We start from the raw sequence: 19,089 nt of genomic DNA, 5'->3' as shown, positions 1-19,089 counted from the left end.
ATCCTGAACAAACTGGGACAGTTGACCATCCTAGATGATATTCAAATGACAAGAAAAACAAAACAAAATATCTAATAGTTATAAACAGGATAAAGTTGCCTGGAATGCCCCTAGCAGGGAGCCTGGTTTGGTACCTGGCACTCAACAAACAAAACAGCACCCATTCATTTGGACGATACTCTAAATTTTTTTTGATATTCAAGGTTCTTCTGAAACTCAAATAAATTCTCAGTTATTGTTTTTATTCTTACAGTTATCCAACAACATTTTACCACCTCTCCCTCCTTGTTATTTCTCTTTCCTTGCTCATATTTGTGCCACCTGCCCCCTCCTTCTTTCTCTCCACTAATCTCCAAACTTTGTCTGGCTTACAAGGGTCCAATCTTTTCTAGAGTATTGTTGCAAAGGTTTCCATTTTCCGTCCAATACTGATATATGTTTTTCTCCTGTAAATGTTTATAGCCCTTACAGTCTACACATCTCATCTAGCTTGTAATCATATTCTGCTTAGTTTTTCTAATTAACTTTTTCATTAGTATAGGCCTAAATCTCACTACAGATAAGGAAAATGAGATAGACTGATGTTACTGCCACCTGCCTTCACCAGCAAGCTTACCATACTCTTTTCCCAGGGTTAGGTAAGCAGTAGATACTCAAAGTTTTCTCGTTTATTCAGAATAGATGTTGCCATCCTTCAGTCCTTACCAGAAAGTTTGCCCTGTCCCCTACCAAACATCACCAGAGTATTTTGATCAGTCTATGGAAGGAGTTGGTTTGGAGTGCTTTGTTCTCCTTGAATTCAGTAATTGATTACTGAGACTATCTGAGGGGCTTAGAGCTATGTTACTAGTCTATATCCAAGTAAGAGAGGACAATAGGATGCTGAGATCCATGAATTTGATTCATTCTCATAGGCAGGCATACCTTTTTTCTTCTTCTGGTTGCCCATGTCCAGAAATCAAAAGCTAGCACTCTAGTCCACTAAAATTACTCTCTCGTTTTATTTCTATTTGCTTTCTTCCTCTTTAAGATGTCTCTAATGGATCTAGTACAATGCCAAGTGCATAGTAGATCTTGAGTGATTATTTGTTGAGTGGTTGCATGAATGACTTAATGAGATGTGATTTTCCATGCCAATAATTGTGTCATTCTATCTTTCCTTTTTAAAAATATTTTTATTGGAGTTCAATTTGCCAACATATAGCATAACAGCCAGTGCTCATCCCGCCAAGTGCCCCCCTCAGTGCCCATCACCCAGTCACACCAACCCCCTGCCCACTTCCCTCACTCTGTCTTTCCAACACTGTTCTGCCCCTTAACCTCACTCCAGTTTACTCCAGCAAGACATGACATTTCTTTGGATATATAAACCTAATCCTAGTCATCTCAGTCCAAATCCCATTTCTCCTCCCTACTTCCAATCCTACTGTATCCCTTTTGCCTTGACTAGGGCTATCTGAATTCTGTGTTATTTCAGAGATATGTCTAAACTGTATATCCTTCAGGAAACTTTCTCTGATTTGTATTTCCCAGATGGCAAGTTATGAGGAGCATTTTCTTTTTTTTAATTTTTTTTTATTGGTGTTCAATTTACTAACATACAGAATAACCCCCAGTGCCCGTCACCCATTCACTCCCACCCCCCGCCCTCCTCCCCTTCCAACACCCCTAGTTCGTTTCCCAGAGTTAGCAGTCTTTACGTTCTGTCTCCCTTTCTGATATTTCCCACACATTTCTTCCCCCTTCCCTTATATTCCCTTTCACTATTATTTATATTCCCCAAATGAATGAGAACATATAATGTTTGTCCTTCTCCGACTGGCTTACTTCACTCAGCATAATACCCTCCAGTTCCATCCACGTTGAAGCAAATGGTGGGTATTTGTCATTTCTAATAGCTGAGTAATATTCCATTGTATACATAAACCACATCTTCTTTATCCATTCATCTTTCGTTCCAAATTCGTTCTATGAGGCCAGCATCACCTTAATTCCAAAACCAGACAAAGACCCCACCAAAAAGGAGAATTACAGACCAATATCCCTGATGAACATGGATGCAAAAATTCTCAACAAGATACTGGCCAATAGGATCCAACAGTACATTAAAAAAATTATTCACCATGACCAAGTAGGATTTATCCCTGGGACACAAGGCTGGTTCAACACCCGTAAAACAATCAATGTGATTCATCATATCAGCAAGAGAAAAACCAAGAACCATATGATCCTCTCATTGGATGCAGAGAAAGCATTTGACAAAATACAGCATCCATTCCTGATCAAAACTCTTCAGAGTGTAGGGATAGAGGGAACATTCCTCGACATCTTAAAAGCCATCTATGAAAAGCCCACAGCAAATATCATTCTCAATGGGGAAGCACTGGGAGCCTTTCCCCTAAGATCAGGAACAAGACAGGGATGTCCACTCTCACCACTGCTGTTCAACATAGTACTGGAAGTCCTAGCCTCAGCAATCAGACAACAAAAAGACATTAAAGGCATTCAAATTGGCAAAGAAGGAGAGGATGAGGAGCATTTTCTTACGTGATTCTTGGAGATGTATATGTCTTCCTTGGTGAAATTTCTGTTCATGTCTTTTGCTCAATTCAGGATTGGATTGTTGGTTTCTTTGCTGTTGAGTTTAATAAGTTCTTTATAGATCTTGAATACGAGCCCTTTATCTGAAATGTCATTTGCAAATATCCTCTCCCATTCTGTAGGTTGTCTTTTAGTTTTGTTGACTGTTTCTTTTGCTGTGCAGAAGCTTTCAATCTTGATGAAGTCCCAATAGTTCATTTTTGCTTTTGTTTCCCTTGCTTTCATGGATGTATCATGTAAGAAGTTCCTGTGGCCAAGTTCAAAAAGGTTGTTGCCTGTGTTCTCTAGGATTTTGATGGATTCTTGTCTCACATTTAGATCTTTCATCCATTTTGAGTTTACCTTTGTGTGTGGTATAAGAGAATGGTTTGGGTTCATTCTTCTGCATGGGGCTGTCCAGTTTTCTCAGCTCCCTTTATTGAAGGGACTGTCCTTTTTCCAGGGGATAGTCTTTCCTTCTTTGTCAAATATTAGTGACCATACAGTTGAGGGCCCATTTCTGGGTTCTCTATTCTGTTCCATTGATTTATGTGTCTGTTTTTGTGCCAGTACCACACTGTCTTGCTGATCACAACTTAGGAATACAACCTGAAATCTAGCATTGTGATTCCCCGGGCTCTGGTTTTCTTTTTCAATATTCCCCTGGCTATTTGAGGTCTTTTCTGATTTCACACAAGTCTTAAGATGATTTGTTCCAACTCTCTGAAGAAAATCCATGGAATTTTGATAGGTATTACATTGAATGTGTAAATTGCCCTGGGTAGCATAGACATTTTCACAATACTAATTCTTCCAATCCATGAGCATGGAATATTTTTCCATCTCTTTGTGTCTTCCTCAATTTCTTTCAGAAGTGTTCTGTAGTTTTTAGGGTATAGATCCTTTACCTCTTTGGTTAGGTTTATTCCTAGGTGTCTTATGCTTTTGGGTGCAATTGTCAATGGGATTGACTCCTTAATTTCTCTTTCTTCAGTCTCACTGTTAGTGTATAGAAATGCCACTGATTTCTGGGCATTAATTTTGTGTCCTGCCACATTGCCTAATTGTTGTATGAGTTCTAGCAATCTTGGGGAGTCTTTTGAGTTTTTTATGTACAATATCATGTCATCTGCAAAAAGAGAGAGTTTGACTTCTTTGCCAATTTGAATGCTTTTAATTTCTTTTTGTTGCCTGATTGCTGATGCTAGGACTTCTAGTACTATGTTGATGAGACACCACGTCACACCAGTGAGAATGGTAAGAATTAACAAGACAGGAAACAACAAATGTTGGAGAGGACGTGGAGAAAGGGGAACCTTCCTGCACTGTTGGTGGGAATGTGAACTGGTGCTGCCACTTTGGAAAACTGTGTGGAGGTTCCTCAAAGAGTTAAAAATAGAGCTGCCCTATGACCCAGCAATTGCATTTCTGGGGATTTACCCCAAAGATACAGATGCAGTGAAAAGCCAGGACACCTGCACCCCAATGTTTATAGCAGCAATGTCCACAATAGCCAAACTGTGGAAGGGGCCTCAGTGTCCATCGAAAGATGAATGGATAAGGAAGATGTGGTATATGTATACAATGAAATATTACTCAGCCATTAGAAATGACAAATATCCACCATTTGCTTCGACATGGATGGACCTGGAGGGTATTATACTGAGTGAAATAAGTCAATCGGAGAAGGACAAACATTATATGGTCTCATTCATTTGGGGAATATAAGAATTAGTGAAAGAGAATGAAGGGAAAGGAGAGAAAATTAGTGAAATATCAGTGAGGGTGACAAAACATGAGACACCCAACTCTGGGAAATGAACAGGGGTAGTGGAAAAGGAAGTGGGCAGGGGTTTGGGGCAACTGGGTGATGGGCACTGAGGGGGGCAGTTGGCAGGATGAGCACTGAGTGTTATGCTATATGTTGGCAAATTGAACTCCAATAAAATTTTTTAAAAAATCTTCTGCAGCAAAGGGAAACAGTCAAGAAAACTAAAAGACAACCTATGGAATGAGTGAAGATATTTGCAAATGACATATCAGATAAAGGGCTAGTGTCCAAGTTGTACAAAGAATTTATCAAGCTCAACACCCCAAAAAACATAATCCAGTAAAAAATGGGCAGAAAACATGAACAAATATTTCTCCAAAGAAGACATACACATGGCCAAAAGGTACATGAAAAAGTGCTCCACATCATTTGGTCTCAGGGAAATTAAATTCAAAACCACAATAAGATACTACCTTGCGGGATCCCTGAGTGGCGCAGCGGTTTAGCGCCTGTCTTTGGCCCAGGGCGCGATCCTGGAGACCCGGGATCGAATCCCACATCGGGCTCCCGGTGCATGGAGCCTGCTCCTCCCTCTGCCTGTGTCTCTGCCTCTCTCTCTCTCTCTCTCTGTGTGACTATCGTAAATAAATAATAAATTAAAAAAAAAAAGCCAAGATACTACCTTGCATCAGTCAGAATAGCTACAATTAACAAGATGGAAAACAACAAATGTTGGCAACAATGTGGAGAAAGGGGAACTCTTTTACACTGTTAGTGGTAATGCAAGCTGGTGCAACCACTCTGGAAAACAGTATGGACATTCCCCAAGAAGTTAAAAATAGAGCTACCCTATGACCCAGCAATTGCACTAGTAGGCATATGTTTAGTACAAAAAAACTGTATATAAATGCTCATAGTAGTGTTAATAATAGCCAAAAAGTAGAAATGACCCAAATGCCCATATACTGAGGAGTGGATAAATGAAATGAAATGTATTGTGTCTGTATCCATATCTGGACTATTATTTGGCAATAAAAAGAATGAAGAATTTATACACAGTATACAATGAATGAACTTTGAAAACATTATACTACATGAAAGAAGCCAGTCACAAAAGAACACATATTATGCTTCCATTTATAAGAAAAAACCAGTATGGATAAATCCATAGATAAGTATATTAATGGTTTCCCAGGGCTAGGTTGGGGTGCATGGAGGAGTGGAGTACTTGGGGAGAAACTGAAGAGACTAAAAATAGGTACATAGTTTTTTGTTTTTGTTTTTGTTTTTTTTTTTTTGTTTTTTTTTTTTAATTTATTTTTTTATTGGTGTTCAATTTACTAACATACAGAATAACACCCAGTGCCCGTCACCCATTCACTCCCACCCCCCGCCCTCCCCCCCCTCCACCACCCCTAGTTCGTTTCCCAGAGTTAGCAGTCTTTACGTTCTGTCTCCCTTTCTGATATTTCCCACACATTTCTTCTCCCTTCCCTTATTTTCCCTTTCACTATTATTTATATTCCCCAAATGAATGAGAACATATAATGTTTGTCCTTCTCTGACTGACTTACTTCACTCAGCATAATACCCTCCAGTTCCATCCACGTTGAAGCAAATGTTTTTTTTTTTTTTTTTTGCAGCTGCATTGAGATATAATTGCATATAACATTGTGTAAGTTTAAAATGTATGACATGTTGATTTGATACATTTACATATTGTAAAAAATTACCACCATAACATTAGCTAATCCGTCCATCACATCACACAATTACCATTTCGCTGGTTTTATTCTCAAGTTTTTATTTAAATTTCAGTTAGTTGACATATAGTATAATATTAGTATCAAGTATAGAATTCAGTGTGTCATCACTTACATACAATACCCAGTGCTCCCCTTAATACCCATCACCCATTTAACCCATCCCATTTCTTTTTTGTGGTGAGAACATTTAAGATCTACTCTCTTTGCAACTTTCAGATACATAATACAGTATTAACTGTACTTACCAAGATGTATATTAGATTCCCAGAATTTATTTGTTCTACCAGTGGAAGTTTGGGATATAAAATTTATTTTTGTGGTGATAAAAATGTTTTAAAAGTGATTGCAGTGATAGTTGCAAACTTTTGTGAATATTGTACAACTATTCAGTCGTACAGTTTAAATATGTTAGTTGTATGATGCATTAATTATAGCCCAATAAAGCCGTTAAAAAAGAAGTCAAGGGGATCCCTGGGTGGCTCAGCAGTTCAGCGCCTGCCTTTGGCCCAGGGCGTGATCCTGGGGTCCCAGGATCAAGTCCCGTGACGGGCTCCCGGCATGGAGCCTGATTCTCCCTCTCCCTGTGTCTCTGCCTCTCTCTCTCTCTTTCTATGTCTATCATGAATGAATAAATAAAATCTTTTTAAAAAAGAAGTCAAGGAGTGCTTTCATGGAAAGTGGAATTAGAATTGGAAATAGAAAATAAAGATTCAATGAGAGGATGAGAAAACTGGTTGGGAGGTTGTGGATGCAAATTTCAGAGGAGTCTTTATAACTGAAGAGCTTGTGATCTAGGCAATCATTGCACCTTCTTATGCAGTGATCACAATGTGGTAAAATTATCATTTAAATTAATTTTTGGTGTGTCATAGTCATGGACATCTGGGGACATGGCAGAGGGTTTCAAGGAAATGAATTAGAAATCCTTAAAATAATAGTCTGGGGCAGCCCAGGTGGCTCAGCGGTTTAGCGCCACCTTCAGCCAAGTGCATGATCTTGGAGCCCCAGGATCGGGTCCCACGTCAGGCTCTCTGCATTGAGCCTGTTTTTCCCTCTGCCTGATCTTTAAAAAAATAATAGTCTGAAAAGTTTGAGAAAGGATTAGTATAAATATATTGGAAGAGACTTTTGTGAAAGACTCAAGCTACTGAACAACATCAAAAAGAGATCATGAGAGATGTTGATCTGCCATATTTTCTCTTCATCAAGCTACATATTAACTTGATCAAAACACAAGTTATAAAATTGTCTTCAACACAAACACAATGCACCCAAGACCCCAAATGCACAATTCTGAGTGATTAGCATAATAACAGCACAAAAACAAAATTGCACACTCAACCCCAAGATCTCATGTCAGACAAGTTATGTTGAGGCATCATTGAAAATACAGTCAGAAGATGTGAAGACTTGCCTCTACATTTAATATTTCCATATCAAACAAATGACTTGCCTCTCTGTTTCCTCACTTGAGAAATAAAATACTTTCCCATCAGGGGGAAAATATTCATCTGGTACTGTAGGGCTCAAAGATGAAAGAAAGAGGGAAGGGTGCTAATATATGTGAATGTATACAAAAGAACTTCCTTTACCATGAAAAAACAAGTCTGTAAAAAATTCATCCTTCTCATTACCTATTTCTTTTCTTACCATAGTCATTAGCTGAAAAATTTTTAGGACCTTACTAACATGAGATTAGGTGTGAGGAGTGCCCGTCTGGCAAGGAGACAACCACTTTACATCTCTCTTTTGATAGGCTGGAGATGTACCTCAGAGAGTTGATAAGGGGTGGAGGGATGCAGAAGCTTTTCCAAAGTTTGGCTTTTAACTTTGTCAAAGAATGGATTGAAAAACTGAGTGACAGCTCAAATTCCTTATAAATGGCAACACGTGGGTGGCTAGAGAGGAGGGTCTCCTCTTAGAGCCCAAAGAGCAGAAATGCCCCTAGCTCTCTGCATCTATCCGCTGCAGTGCAGCCATCTCCCTCCCTATAGAATCTCATAAATTCATTACCCAGAAACTTATGTCAGGCCTAGCCAGACCAAACAGCAAGCTGCTGCTCCCTAGCCCTGGCCCTGATTGGTTGGCTTGTGTTACCTCTCCAGGAACCCCACGTGCAACTGTTGTGGGAAAGTAAAGGTGACTTTGGAAGCACTCTGAGTGGTATGGAAAGCTGAATCCCAGTGGGCAATCTGAGGATCCAGAGCAGAATTGCAGAGCCTTAGAGAGTGAGGACTCAAAGTTCTTGCAGTGTTGATGTTTTACTGGACAAGGATTTCAGGTTCTGATAGGTTATTAATGGTGCAGCAAGCCTCTTTAAAGGTGAGACAGTGGAGTGGGAAAGGGAAAGATCGTAATAGAATTGCATTGGTTAGATGGAGATTATGGGCTTCAGATCACTCAGAGGGCTATAGGAAAGCACGTGTTTCAGGGCTATTGTGTTGTAAAGGTGTTGAGCTCGCTGTGCTTATCCAAAGTCTGCATTCTCAAATATGAAATTGGAATTTTATTTTTACCCCCAGACACTCCTTAATAACTGATTTCATTCTGCAGATGTGTGCAGCTGCTGAGAGACAGCTGATGTACTTCTGTCCGCAGAGTGAAAATCTGGCATCAGCTGGGTTGGGGGGAGGCTCACTGATTCCATGAAGGAGCTGTGTGCCTATAAGCATCTGCTAGTGGCTGTTAGGACTCAGTTGAGGAAGTGATGTTGAGATGTAGAAGAATGGAGAGAGTATTAGAAATTTCTCCAGAGCTCTTGGCCACTGTTTAGGTCTGGAGCAGACCATCAAGGCTATATTAAAGAGAAGCTTTGGGGTTAAGGAATATGAGGGAAAGAAAGGGATCTTCCAGCATTGTCTGTGGGTAAATTTTGGCTTGTAGGAGAGATGTGAGGTGTTTTCTTGCTGTCTACAGAATTTTTGGTGTTTGCAGGAGACACAGCATCCTGGCCTTGTCTGTGGTAAATTTAATATGTGTGGCAGACAGTTCAAGGTTGCTGTACTCACCACAGGGGAAACTAGATGCTGGAAAGATGTGCATGTTCTAACCCTGACTGGGGTAAATACAAAGTAATGCTGCAAAATTTTACCTTCAATGAAGATTTGAAAAAAATTCAAACTGTCCAGGTGACAGTTGGAGTAAGGGTGAGTTATGATACTCCCACTCCAAATAACTCTTTCGAGGGGCACAGGGTACAATGCAGGGCTATCACATAAACTCAGAAATCTGGCACATGGGGTTCCCCCATACTCTCCAAAGGAAACTCAGGCTGTATAGAAAGATACCTAGTATTCTTCACTGCTGGGGGAAATCTGGTAAATGTGGCAGATGTGAAGTGTTCCCACACTCTCCAGTGAGTAAAACAGTGTACAAGTAGAAAACTGGGTTCTTGGTCTATCCAGGGGGAGCATCAAGCTTTTATGGAAGAAATTCGTGGTGCTTTCTTACTATTAGGGAAAATTAGATGTGTGACATAGATTGACAGGGCTTCCACTCTACTCAGAGGGAATTTAGTGCATCAGTGTGCATAAGAGTGGTTTAGAGTGTTTACATATATCCCCTTGAGAAGATTCAGGATTCAGGGGATGTAAGGAATACATTTGACAAAACAAAAGACACACTGGGAGATTATTTTCTCCACAAATGAGACAGGAAAACTGAACAACTCCATAAAAATCTGTTTATTGCTCTTTTTCCTATTTCTGTCCTTGCTAGAACCTGCATCCCCACCTTACACATGCCTTATAGAATAAATAATGTATGTCTTCCTTGTAAGAGGCAAGAAGTTAATGATTTCTTTAGTGCCTTCCAGTATGATAGATAACATCTAAGGAAGGATGGGGTGAAGGCACATGTGTGAATCCAGGCCACCAGCACTAGTTATCTTGGTGCCAAGAAACCCTAGCTCCAAGGAATAAGTGACTACCTACATCAGAAGGATAGACACACAAGAAAGGGAGAGAAAGAGAGAAGAAGAAGAAGAAGAAGAAGAAGAAGAAGAAGAAGAAGAAGAAGAAAGCAAGCAAACCAAACCTCTCTTTCAAGAGTTTCAAGAAATAAGACTCTTAGCTGTAAATTTTAAAATAGGAGATTGCCTGCTTTCTGGGCTTTTTAATTTCCTCTCTTCCTTCTCCTTCTTCATGTGCTTTCTTTTTTTTTTTTTTCAGGAGAAAATAGGTATCTTGGTAAGTACTGAGCACATAGTTTTTGCAAAAGTCCACACATATTTCTATGATTCCACATATGCTTTTTTGCATCACTGGAAATATAGTCAGATGAAATTTTCAAAGAGCCCTTTTCCTGAACTGCCTCTTATCTCCTGCCTCTCCTAATTTCTGCATTCCAAACTGCTTGGAGGACTCCACAGTGCTAGAACTCCTAGATGGGCTTCTTGTATGAGAAAAATAATCTGATAGCAGAGGAACCTTAAGGAGGGGATGGGAGATTAGCATGAAAGAAAGGGAATTGGGGGGGTAGATTAATTACCTGCTGGCTGTTAAACTTAATCTGGTACATTTAATATATAAAGATTAGTGAAAGGGAATAAAGGGAAAGGAGAGAAAATGAGTGAAATATCAGTGAGGGTGACAAAACATGAGAGACACCTAACTCTGGGAAATGAACAAGGGGTAGTGGAAGGGGAGGTGGGGGGGTTGGGGTGACTGGGTGATGGGCACTGAGGAGGGCACTTGGCGGGATGAGTACTGGGTGTTATGCTATGTGTTGGCAAATTGAACTCCAATAAAAAAAATTTAAAAATCTGGTACATTTAACTGAGAGGTTAAGAAGTGATGAATGCTGCCTGCCTTGTTGGTGACAAACACTCCCCATTCAAATGCTCCATCTGAGGGCAGCCCGAGAGGCTCAGTGGTTTAGTGCTGCCTTCAGCCCAGGGCGTGATCCTGGAGACCCGGGATCCAGTCCCACGTCAGGCTCCCTGCATGGAGCCTGCTTCTCCCTCTGCCTGTGCCTGTGCCTCTCTCTCTCTCTCTCTCTCTCTCTCTCTGTGTGTGTGTGTGTGTCTCATGAATAAATAAATAAAATCTAAAAAAAAAAAAAAGCTCCATCTGATATGGCTCCCCAGATGACTGAGCCTTTGATAGGGGCAAATGGAACCCCAGTTAGCACTTGGAAAATTGGCTTGCCTTTCCTCCTGTGTGAACCACCTGTGCTTCCCTCTGATTTGCAGATATCATCCTGGCAGCAAGTCCTTGCAGAGTCTGAAGATGAAGTCACCTGCAAAGCTCAACCGGGAAGCACTGCCAGGCCCGGGAGCATGCATGCTGCCTTGGCTGCAATAGTCTACTGAGTTGCTCAGCATCCAGAAGACAACCCTTAGTGGTGAAGCAGTTCCTAAAGGAAGAGGGAAGTGAGACTTTACTTGCCCTTTTCCCCTGAGTGATGAACTGAGCCTGGAAGGTGCAGAGCTTCTCCAGTTGGGGAGAATTTGGGACAGATCTGTAACCAGAGCACCGAGGTGAGCCTCCTAACCCCTCCTCCAGCCATATTAATTGGAGAAAAAACATCTCCCCTGGACAAAGACTCAAGCTCAATTCCCAACACTAGATAGCAACCCCCCCCTTTTCCAACCATAAACACTCCCTTGTGGTATGGGCAGCTGCTTTGAGATGTTTCAATAAGGAATGATAACATTTTCAACATAAGAATGGTTGCCTGAGACAGAGGAATCTGCAAAGCTAGGGAAAGTGGTGTGTTCATTGGCTCTGGGAGATCCTACATACTATATCCTAGACTAGGATTTGACAATTCCTGTTTGCCTCTCGGCACATTTATTGCATGAGTGAAGGGGGTTGAAAGTAGAAGTGGGAGGGAGAGATGGAGCAAAACAATGGGACAGGGAAATTCTGTTACAGCCCCAATCCAACATATGCAACGTAAACACATGCCACACAAACATATACCACACAAACTTATAGTACACAAACATAAAGAAACATGCTCATATATATGCCTATCACAATCTTAATCTTCACCACTACCTTGTCAGGTATATATCATCTCCATCTGACAATTGAGGAAACCAAGATACAGAAAATTGATTTTCCCAAAGTCACACACAGCAAGTTGGTGACAGAGTAAGGAGGTGGGGTGGTAATGGAAAAAATAAAGTCTTCTACTTCTAAATCTTCTATATTATAACATCGTCCCACCCTTCTACACATATACACATTACTTACCCTACTTTATTAGCTAACTGCCACTTCTTTGGGCTGGAGACTACTCACCTATTCAGTGACTTTTTTTCTTCTAGCTTAACCTTTTTATTTATGGCCCCTAGAATGAGGAAAAGCAATTCAGGACTGACTTTTACTTTAGTACAACAAAGTAGAAAGCCCTCAATTCCTTTATCCCACCATTGGGAACCTAAGATGGCTTTAAGGCCCACAACCATACATGCTAGTTCCAGAAACTCAAGCTCTGAATAAGAGTTCTTGTATTAATTAATACAATGCGCATTAGAAGGCAGTGGCATCTCTAGGGTATCCCTGAAACATGGTTTGATGGACAGTATAATGATAAGAATATATCTGATTCTGCCCTCTCTTAAACTTCCTTTGCCTGTTTCACCTGTCATTGATAGCTTTCTTTTCTCAATGCCTAGAGAACTATTTTTTTAGTGTTATCATTACTTTTTATTTTTATTTATTTTTATTTTTTATTTTTTTTTAATTTATTTTTTATTGGTGTTCAATTTACTAACATACAGAATAACCCCCAGTGCCCGTCACCCATTCACTCCCACCCCCCGCCCTCCTCCCCTTCTACCACCCCTAGTTCGTTTCCCAGAGTTAGCAGTCTTTACGTTCTGTCTCCCTTTCTGATATTTCCCACACATTTCTTCTCCCTTCTCTTATATTCCCTTTGACTATTATTTATATTCCCCAAATGAATGAGAACTAGAAATCATTTGCACTTTTCATACACTAGTTTTCCAACTTGAATCATTCTCTAATTATTTGGTTTGTTAGACTTGTCTCTACAACTTGTCAATGAATAGGTTTCGTCATTCTTTAAGGCTGAGATGTTTCAGAGGCTTTTGGTAAAAATTGCTAATGGATTGATTGATTGATTGTAAACCTGTGTTGATAAATCTTAATGGGATGAAATGTGTCATACCCCAAAACAATTCAGTTAGTCAGAAAAGAAGCAATGCATAGGAATTATCTGAATGAATTTTTAAGGTATTGTCTGGCTAGGAAGTAATACATAATAGGTGGTACCTATGGTTGTTAATGCAAACTATTTCAAAATCACAGCCTGCTGTTTGGGACTTAGTCTGTAGTGGAAAGAGAAGCAGGAACAAAAACAGTTTTAATCCAAGAGCCTTGGAAATAAATTAATGTATGCTTCTCTTTTCAAGTTATTAAAGTAGTGTCAGTATTCAACAGATCTGCATATATAAGCTGAAAGTGGGGACATGGAGAGCATTGGGCCTCTGGCCTTGAGCCTGGGCTACAGAGAGCTGCTCTTTTCTGACTCAGGATTGACAAAGTGATAACACTCTCAGTAATATTTAAGCTCCTAAAGGCAATGTGGAAAACTTACTCTTTAGACTTCTTTAAACCTATTTTAGAGAGGAGGCTTGGAATAAGGTATCAAGGCTATCACTCTCTCCCACAGTGATAATTTGGAGTGAATAAAATACACTTCAAAAACCTTGATAGCTATTACTTGCAAATGATTGAAAGGGAATTTATACTCATTGAAGGAGATGAAGAAAAGGGAAAAATAACTCACTCCTTGTGGGTAAATGTTCTGATTGGCCCCCACAGAATTCCATCATCCTTATCTCAAATTTAGGTCTTTCATCGATTTTGAGTTTATCTTTGTGTGTGATGTAAGAAAATGGTCTAGTTTCATTCTTCTGCATGTGGCTGACCAATTTTCTCAGCACCATTTATTGAAGACACTATCCTTTTTCCAGTGGATAGTCTTTCCTGCTTTGTCGAATATTAGTTGACCATAGAGTTGAGGGCCCATTTCTGGGTTCTCTATTCTGTTCCATTGATCTGTGTGTCTCTTTTTGTGCCAGTACCACACTGTCTTGATGATCACAGCTTTGTAGTACAACCTGAAATCTGGCATTGTGATGCCCCTGGCTCTGGTTTTCTTTTTCAATATTCCCCTGGATATTCGGGGTCTTTTCTTTTTTTTTTTCAGGGTCTTTTCTGATTCCACACAAATCTTAAGATGATTTGTTCCAACTCTCTGAAGAAAGTCCATGGTATTTAAATGGGATTGCAATGAATGTGTAAATTGCCCAGAGTAGCAATGACATTTTCACAATATTAATTCTTCCAATCCATGAGCATGGAATATTTTTCCATCTCTTTGTGTCTTCCTCAATTTCTTTCAGAAGTGTTCTGTAGTTTTTAAGGTATAGTTCCTTTACCTCTTTGGTTAGGTTTATTCCTAGGCATCTTATGCTTTTGGGTGCGATTGTAAATGGGATTGACTCCTTAATTTCTTTCTTCAGTCTCATTGTTAGTGTAGAGAAATGCCACTGATTTCTGGGCATTGATTTTGTATCCTGCCACACTGCCGAATTGCTGTATGAATTCTAGCAATCTTGGAGTGGAATATTTTGGGTTCTCTATCTACAGCATCATGTCATCTGCGAAGAGGGAAAGTTTGACTTCTTTGCCAATTTGAATGCCTTTTATTTCTTTTTGTTGCCTGATTGCTGAGGCTAGGACTTTTAATACTATGTTGAATAGCAGTGGTGAGGGTGGGCATCCCTGTCATGTTCCTCATCTTAGAGGAAAGGCTCCCAGTGTTTCCCCATTGAGAATTATATTTGCTGTGGGCTTTTCATAGAGGAGAACACAGGCAACACCCTTTTTGAACTTGGCCATAGCAACTTCTTGAAAGATACAACTATGAAGGCAAGGGAAACAAAAGCAAAAATGAATTATTGGGACTTCATCAAGATAAAAAGCTTCTGCACAGCAAAAGAAACATTCAACAAAACTAAAAGACAACCTACAGAATGGGAGAAGATATTTGCAAATAACATATCAGATAAAGGGCTAGTATCCAAGATCTATAAAGAACTTATTAAACTCAACAGCAAAGAAACAAACAACCCAATCATGAAATGGGCAAAGACATGAACAGAAATTTCACAGAGAAAGACATAGATATGGCCAACAAGCACATGAGAAAATGCTCCACATCACTGGCCATCAGGGAAATAGAAATCAAAACCACAGTGAGATAGCATATCACACCAGTGAGAATGGTGAAAATCAACAAGACAGGAAACAACAAATGTTGGAGAGGATGTGGAGAAAGGTGAACTCTCTTGCACTGGTGGTGTGAATGTGAACTGGTACAGCCACTCTGGAAAAGTGTGTGGCAGTTCCTGGAAAAGTTAAAAATAGAACTGCCCTACAAACCAGCAATTGCACTGCCAGGGATTTACCCTAAAGATACATATGCAGTGAAAGAGCCGGATATCTGCACCTCAGTGTTTATAGCAGCAATGTCCACAATAGCCAAACTGTGGTAGGAGCCTCGGTGTCCATCGAAAGATGAATGGGTAAGGAAGATGTGGTATATGTATACAATGGAATATTATTCAGCCATTAGAAAGAACAAATACCCACCATTTGCTTCAACATGGATAGAACTGGAAGGTATTATGCTCAGTGAAGTAAGTCAGTCGGAGAAGGACAAACATTATATGGTCTCATTCATTCGGAGAATATAAAAAATAGTGAAAAAGAGTAAAGAGGAAAAGAGAAAATGAGTGGGAAATATCAGAGAGGGTGACAGAACAGGAGAGACTCCTAACTCTGGGAAACAAACAAGGAGTCATGGAAGGGGAGGTGGGCAGAGGGTTTGGGTGACTGTTTGATGGGCACTGAGAGGGGCACTTAATAGGATGAGCACTGTGTGTTATGCTATATGTTGGCAAATTGAACTCCAATAAAAAATATACAAAAAATAATCATAGTAAAAAATAAAAACATTAAAAAAAGAATTACATAATCCCAGTGAATGTGAGCTAATTAGCAGGATTTCCCTTCCCCTGTAGGAGATATAAGGAACTGGCTCTTGGATCCTCAGGATCCCACTTTATTAAAAGCTTTGAAAAGCTAATCCACTCTTCTTTGAAGCAGTGAAATCTGTGATTGTTCAAATGTAAGGCAAATCCAGGAGTTTCTGTTTGTCAGACTTTGGAGTAAGGCCTCTTCATCTATGTCTTCTATAGCCTCTTAGGGCCATCTTAATTTGTAACCCCACACAAAATGAACTATTCCATTAATGAAGCATCCCTTTCTCTATTATAATTGTAAAGTACTATTAATTGGCTCCTCCAAAATTTCACTTGGGTTCCAACTGAGGATCAAAACTGGAATCTCAGAAATCTAAATGGAACCAGTGTACATAATCCAGTATGGGAATGACCAACAGAAACAGCCAGGCAATGGTTGGGGTGGAGGTAAACGCCACATCATAGAAAAAAAAATACTGTTGTCTTTGGCATATACAGTCCCCTTTCAGTATATGATATCTCTCTTCAGCAACTTGCTCATATGCTATGTTTTCATCAAGCACAAGGAAACCAAGAACAGGTCTTTCTAGTCTTTAATCTGGCAATATCACACATTTTGATAGTTCTACTCCATATTCCACTTGCCTTGGTGTATCCCAGCACACAGAACAAATGCTGCTCCAGTCCAAGGATGGGTGGACTGGATAAGGGGAAAAGGATATAAGCCCACTTCATGCCCCTATTCTTAAACTTGCCTTATCTACAGAGACTGAGAGGATTATTTGAGTGATTATCCTACATTCCCTTTACTTCTATCCCCCCAAGCCTGATTCCTGAGTATTTGAAAATATCATGCATTACTTCAGCAAATTTGCTTAGTACTCTAATGATGGCAGTCACCATGGATTGACACCAGGAAGGCCTCTGAACAGCACTTATGAATAAAATGGAAGAGAATGGGCTGTGCAAAGGCAGGTTAGACACCTCAAACTCTTCATGATGGGTTAGGTTTTGAGGATAAGGTTTATTAGAAATCACTTACAAACATCTTCCCCCCTTTTCACTTCCGATTTTGACTGGGAACTACTTGGAGTTCCAGTATTTTAAGAGTCATAACATTTTTAAGGTATGTTTTTCTAAGATACTTTTAATCCAACTGGTGTTCAAACTGGGGGTAAACAGTAGTAACAATCCAAGTAAATTATAAAAATCATGTAGAAACTATTCAATCAGTATTTACCCATACATTAAACACAGAGCAGAGTTGATATCAAGATGTGTGTTGCCTCGGGGAAAGCTAGGATGGTGGCATAGTAGGAAGACCCTAGGTTTGCTTTGTCCCTTGAAACAGTTAGACAATTATCAAATAATTCTGAATATCCAAGAAATCAACCCAAGGACTGAGAGAACAAAGTGCACAGCTAGAGGGAGAGAAGAGGCCACATCAAGGAATATAGGAAGTGCAGAGATGTGGTTTGGAGGAGAAATTAATCCTGGATGCTGCAGAGGAGGGGGAGTCCTGGTCATGGAGAAAGGTGAGAGAGAGTGTGGAGTGCACAGGGATACACACAAGAACACTTCCCAAAGCCATTCGCTGGGAAAATGAGAGGGGATGATTTTAATGAGTTTTACAAATAGCAGGTCTCAAAGACTGGAGTTTTAGAGATCCTCAGGCTTGCCTGTGATAGAGACTTGAGGATGCTGCCCTACTCCTAGAGAGGAAGCAAGCAAATAACCCTGGGGCAGACTGCAAAATTCAAGGATCACTTAGGTGAAAGACTTGGGATTTTTTTTGCCAGGTTATAAATGCTTTATTTATTTATTTTTAACATAGAAGAAGTTTGGTGGTGGATATATGGCCATTTGATGTTTTATGATTAAGAGTTCAAGTTCAGGTTTTCTTTCTTATGGAATGTATATGTATACCTACACATGTATATGTAACTGTTATCAAAATTAAGCTTAGTCACTAAAAGAAGATTCACTGTCTGAACTTTCTTCTGTATTTTTTTCACCTTCACCATCAGGCACTGGAGCATCTGGCCTCTCAAGAAGATCTGGGTCTAGTCCTTCTGATATCATTTTGTTTCTTATTGCCATCACTGGAACACCCACTTGAACCATTTTGAGATATCTGGCATATCTTGGGTCCTTGGCTACAGTTAAGATATTTTCTGGTGTTACTTCACTTCTCTGTAGTACAGAGTCTTGTAAACTGTTATGCTGTGATTTCTCTGAAGTAGTTTCAGAATGTGATTCATTTGTGACACCAGTGACGCTTACAGGAGATACTTCAAATGTGACATCATCTAGGCCTGGAATGTATGACAACTTTGCATCTAAAATATTGAGAGTTGTTTCAATGTGCTGGATACGAAGAGAAAGGTCTTCTAGTTTCTCCTCACAAACTGTAGAAAAGCAGTTGAGGAACTGTACAGTGTGCACCACAAACTGGTTTAGAAATGCAACTGTTCTTTTCTGTTGAATAGCTGGCACCTTGGTCAGGTCTATGCCTGACCCCATGAGAGGAAGCCCATCCTCATCCATGTTGTCAGCGGGTGGGGGACCAGGGTCTCGCCCACAAAGCCCTCCCAAACCGGGCCCGCCCAACCCGGCAACAATGTGCCAACACCTCTCCCTGGGCCCACATTTGGAATTCAGGAGCACATTTCTAACTATATTTTTTTAAGCTACGTAAAAATTAAAGAAAAATTCCATAACCAAAGAGAAACCCACATTACCTGGTAAGGGACACTCTTGACCAAGGTCTCAGTGTGCACGATGGGTGGGGGGCCACTGGGGCCAGGTGACTGCAGGAGTTCCAGAGGGAGCCAGCCAGGTGCCTTAGGAGGCTGTGCCTGGAGAAGGAAGGGCTTGGAGGGACAGACCACATGGAGCTCAGTAAGACGTGATGCATCACCAGGAAAACTGATTACTCTTCTTATGAC

General features: G+C 40.2%; 1 pseudogene; it reads right to left on the bottom strand.

Annotated features, from left to right (window-relative positions):
- Nucleotides 1-17,941: 17,941 nt before the first annotated feature.
- LOC140628192 (WASH complex subunit 3 pseudogene) lies at nucleotides 17,942-18,755 on the bottom strand (annotated as a pseudogene).
- Nucleotides 18,756-19,089: the final 334 nt, after the last annotated feature.

The sequence above is a fragment of the Canis lupus genome, chromosome X (genome assembly GCF_048164855.1).
Source record: "Canis lupus baileyi chromosome X, mCanLup2.hap1, whole genome shotgun sequence".
Lineage (NCBI taxonomy): Eukaryota > Metazoa > Chordata > Mammalia > Carnivora > Canidae > Canis > Canis lupus.
The sequence above is the reverse complement of the archived record's forward strand: the minus strand, read 5'-3'. Positions and strand labels throughout refer to the sequence as shown.